Source organism: Nicotiana tabacum, chromosome 18, assembly GCF_000715075.1.
Source record: "Nicotiana tabacum cultivar K326 chromosome 18, ASM71507v2, whole genome shotgun sequence".
Lineage (NCBI taxonomy): Eukaryota > Viridiplantae > Streptophyta > Magnoliopsida > Solanales > Solanaceae > Nicotiana > Nicotiana tabacum.
This window is the reverse complement of record NC_134097.1, coordinates 60904352-60909734: the sequence shown is the minus strand read 5'-3', so window position 1 is coordinate 60909734 and position 5383 is coordinate 60904352.

Here is a 5383-nt window from a genome sequence, read left to right as displayed (position 1 = left end):
TCAAAATTGCCCCAATCCCTACACCCTTGGCGTTCACGGCTCCGTCAAAGAACATCTTCCAAACATGTGCTTCCTTCGAGGTTGCTTCTACGGTGTTTACCTCTTCATCTGGAAAGTAGGTATCCAATGGCTGGTATTCCTCATCAACCGGATTTTCGGCCAAATGATCTGCTAACGCCTGGGCTTTCATCGCCGTGCGGGTGACATAAACTATGTCGAATTCCGTAAGCAAGATTTGCCATTTAGCCAGTCTCCCAGTAGGCATTGGTTTCTGGAATATATACTTCAAAGGATCCAACCTGCTTATGAGGAATGTAGTGTGGGCTTGGAGATAATGTCTCAGCTTTTGTGCAACCCATGTGAGAGCGCAGCATGTCCTTTCCAGCAGAGTGTATTTGGCCTCGTAGCCGGTGAATTTCTTGCTCAAGTAGTAGATTGCTTGCTCCTTCTTTCCGGTTACGTCGTGTTGCCCGAGGACGCAGCCGAAAGAGTTCTCCAAGACTGTCAGATACAAGAAAAGTGGCCTCCCCGGTTCTGGAGGGACCAAGACCGGGGGATTCGAAAGGTATTCTTTGACTTTATCAAAGGCTTCTTGACACTCAGGTGTCCATTTGATCGCCGCATCTTTCCTTAACAGCTTGAATATGGGCTCACACGTGCTTGTCAGCTGGGCAATAAACCGACTGATGTAGTTCAACCTGCCCAAAAGACTCATCACGTCTTTCTTTGTTTTTGGGGGAGGCAGATCTCTGATGGATTTTATCTTAGTTGGATCTAGCTCGATACCTCTCCTGCTTACGATGAAACCCAAAAGTTTGCCCGACGGAACTCCGAAAGCACATTTGGCTGGGTTCAGCTTCAAGTCATACTTCCTTAGCCTCTCGAAGAACTTCCTCAAGTCTTGGATGTGATTATCCTGCGTCTTGGACTTGACTATCACATCGTCCACGTACACCTCTATTTCCTGATGCATCATGTCATGGAAAATGGCATGGCCCTCATGTAAGTAGCCCCCGCATTCTTCAGACCAAATGGCATGACCCGGTAACAGTAGGTGCCCCAAGGCGTGGTGAAGGCAGTTTTCTCGGCGTCCTCTTCATCCATCAGTACCTGATGATACCCAGCGTAGCAATCTACAAAAGACTGTATCTCGTGCTTGGCGCAATTATCAACGAGGATGTGGATGTTGGGCAGCGGGAAATTATCTTTAGGACTTGCTCTGTTCAGATCTCGGTAATCTACACATACCCGAGTTTTCCCGTCCTTTTTTGGTACTGGAACCACATTCGCCAGCCATGTTGTATATTGGACTACCCGAATCACTCCCGTTTTCAATTGTTTGGTGATCTCCTCTTTAATCTTGTCACTGACCTCAGTTTTGAAATTTCGTTGCTTCTGTTGAACTGGAGGACAATCAGGATGAATCGGCAATTTGTGCACCACTAGATCAACACCCAGTCCCGGCATGTCATCATATGACCAAGCAAACACATCTTTGAATTCAAAAAGAAGTTGAGTTATCGCCTCTCGTGTTTTCTTGTCTGTGTGAATGCTTATTTTGGTCTCCCGGATTTCTTCCGGGGTTCCCAAATTTATCGGTTCAGTGTCATTCAGATTTGGCTTAGGTTTATTCTCGAAATATTCCAACTCTCGGTTTATTTCCCTAAAAGCCTCTTCCGCATCATATTCTGGTTCTGGGTTCGTTAATTCGCAGTTAAATAGCTCATTGTGATCTGGGCGTGAAGTCCGCAAGCATGTCATATTTAAAGCCGCATTATTAAGACTGAAAAGAAAGATAAAAGGAAAAATAACAAAAAATTAGAACAAAAGGAATAATGGGGAAGCAACTGATGATTTTTTTTTATTTTCTTTGGAAAGTTGGAAGACAACAATGTTTACAACTTAGGGATTCAAAGCAACAATTGAAAAGAAGAAAACATTCAAGTTATGTCCCGGAGATAACTTGTGACACAGGAAAGGTGGCAGGACAGGTCTACCCGGACTTCCGTCTAGTCGGGAATGGCGTGGCCTCCCAGTTTCGAAGTTGGGCGCTCGGCCCCATGTACAGCATCTCAGCAGTGCTCGTTCCTTCACCTGGCTGAACCATGTGAATCTCGTAGAGCATCTCCCTCATTGCCCCACATATCTCCTCGATTTCCTCAGCTGTGAAGACCTCATCATCTTCTTCAACATACCTTGGCCTGATGAAAGTCGCATATAAATCCGGCAGTGGTTGAGGTAACTTCCAGCCCTCATTTCTCCTTTTCTTTGCCCATTCTTTGTCTGCTGGAGTAGGTTCGAAACCTAGTCCAAAAGGTTTCTTGATGACTGGCAAAGTAATGGGTTCTGTTATTCCCTGAAGGGTTCGTCCAAGTCCCTTCCCTGGCCTAAATCCGTGCCGGATCATCTCTTTGGCCACCATAACCGAGGCGTTAGACAAGAAAGGCTGGGGGCAGGGTATTCCCTCTTCGTGCTGCTCTGCCAGTACAACCTCGAAAGCTTGATAGACCGTATGTTCGCTTCCTTCTCTCGGTTCAAGGTACGGGATGGATGGGTCCCGATAAATGGCATGCTCATCTTCCCCATAGACCACGATCTCTCGGTCTTCATACTCGAACTTCACCATCTGGTGAAGAGTGGAAGGCACGGCTCCTGCCGCATGGATCCAAGGTCTGCCAAGGAGAAAATTGTAGGATGTGTCCATGTCGATCACCTGGAAGGTTACTCGAAATTCGACTGGTCCTATGACCAATAACAGGTCTATTTCTCCCATGGTATCTCTCTTGATGCCGTCGAAAGCTCTTACGCAGACATTGTTGGGTCGGATTCTTTCGGCCCCAATTTCCATTCTTTGCAGCGTGGAGAGCGGGCAAATGTCAACGCCTGAGCCTCCATCCAACATTACCCTCTTGACATAATAGTCTTCGCATTTAACTGTTAGATGCAAAGCCTTGTTGTGTGCCGCTCCTTCCGGGGGTAGATCGTTCTTGCTGAAGGAGATTTGGTTGACGGCGAAGAATCTTTCTGTCATCCGCTCTAATTGCTCAACCGAGGTTTCAACTGGCACATATGCCTCATTCAGGGTCTTCAGTAAGATCTTTTGATGCTCGGCCGACCTTATCAATAATGATAGCATGGACACCTGCTCAGGGTGCTTGCGCAGCTGATCTATCACTTCGTAATCCGGCATCTTCATTTGTTGGAAGAACACTTCCGCCTCTTCAACACTCACAGGCTTCTTTGGAGGGAAGCGCCTTTGTGTGGCGTTGTTCAGTTCTTGGGTATTTGAGTACCCTCCAATGAAAGTATTTTCTGGAAGTTCTCCCATGACCTCTTTTCCTTTGTACATCACCAAAGTCTTTTGATAATTCCACGGCACTGTGGACGGGTTGGTCATTGGCTTTTGTGGCAACGCGTCCGATAACCACTGGCTCATTCAGCCGAGGTGGTTGAATCGTCCCCCGGACCACATAGGCCCCTTTTGGCACGTACATAGGTTTTGTCTTTTTAATCCCGGATCTCTGCGTCTTCTCAGCTTGACCTCGCGGTATGTAAAGAACTTCATTTTTTACAGGTACCACTTTCTTTTCTACCTTCTTTTCAAGCTTGTTCTTTATAGCCTTGACCTCTTCCCCCTTTTCTGGTTTCTGGTCCATTTCGGGCCTCTTCCCCGTGTCGACAATGGCAATTATGGCTTTCAGAGCAGAGTCGAATTCTTTGTCTTCGCAAATCATTCCGATCAGCGGCCCATTATTGTGAGCGGGCAATGGATTGTTAGTCACATTTGGGATCTCTTCGTCCCTTAGCACTATTTTCCCCTGCTCTATCAAATTTTCGACCACTCTTTTCAATGACCAGCAGTCGTTTGTATCATGTCCCTCGGCCCCTGAATGATAGGCGCATCTGACTCCGGCTTTGTAAGAAGGAGATGTCGGGTTTTGCCTTGTTTGAGGGATTGGTTGCAAGAAACCCAACTGGACCAACTTTGGGAACAAAGTTGAGTATGGCTCACCGATGGGCGTGAAAGTCCGCCGTCGAGGTGGCTCTTGGGGGCGGTAGTTATTCTGCGGGGGTTGTGGGTTATAGTGGTTGCGGTAAGGAGGCTGATTTCTGGGAGGTGGAGCTGGGCCTCGGTTGGCTTGTTGTGGTGGATGGTTATAAGGTTGGGCATTCATGACCATATAAGGTTGATGAGCATATGCCACATTTGAGTGGGGGTAGTAGTGTTGTGGGGCCCTTTCCGGAAAATGGGGCCTGGGATGACGATACTCCCTTGCTTCAGAGGCTGCCATAGCCGTTTCTTCCTTCTTCTTCCCCCTTGTCGTTCCTCCGGACCCGCTTTGGACGGCCTGGGAGGTTGCCCTTATGGCTGCTTGACTCAGAATCCGACCTGTTTTCAGCCCATTCTCTACCATCTCTCCTATCTTGATCGCTTCCGCGAATGGCTTACCCATGGCCGACATCATGTTTTGGAAATAGTCAGACTCTTGAGCCTGGAGAAAGGTAGTGACCATTTCCACTTCATCCATGGGGGGCTTCACCCTCGACGCCTGTTCACGCCACTTAATAACATACTCTCTAAAGCTTTCCGAAGGCTTCTTCTTCAAATTCGACAGAGAGTTTCGGTCTGGCGCAATGTCGATGTTGTACTGGAATTGTTTTACAAAATCTCTGGCGAGATCATCCCATATATGCCATCGGGACATTTCCTGATCCATATACCATTCCGAAGCTATCCCTACTAGGATTTCCCCAAAATATGCCATTAGCAGTTCTTCTTTTCCGCCGGCTCCCCGCAATTGGTTGCAGTATTTCTTAAGATGTGCAATAGGGTCACCGTGCCCATCGTATTTCTCAAACTTGGGGGTCTTGAAACCCGTTGGCAGGTGCACGTGAGGGAACATGCACAGGTCGGCGTAAGAGACGCTCTTTTGTCCGCTCAATCCTTGCATATTCTTCAAACTTTGTTCAAGGCTTCTCATTCTCTTGGCAATCTCATTTTGTTCTGCAATTCTGGGGTTCTGATCCTGTCCCGGTGCAAGCTCGCACTGAGGCGGTAGAGGATTAGTACTGGTAGCGAACCTAGTTGGTTCCATTGAGAGCGATGGTGCTTGGAATGTAAAAGAGGATGAGTCAAAGCTTGGCTTGTACGTGGTGGGCTGCACCGTAACCGGGCAAGGCGATGCAACAAAGATGTTCATGCTTGCATCAGTGGCCGACATTCGGGGATGAGGCTCAGAAGGTGATCCGGCAGAGAAGGCGGAGGTGGCTGGGTACCCAAATGGGGTAGCAGGGTAATTTATGGGGACATTAGACGTTCCACTTGACCTGGAGAATAATTCAGGGAATCCGGGGATGACACTTGGCGGCTCTTTCCCATTAT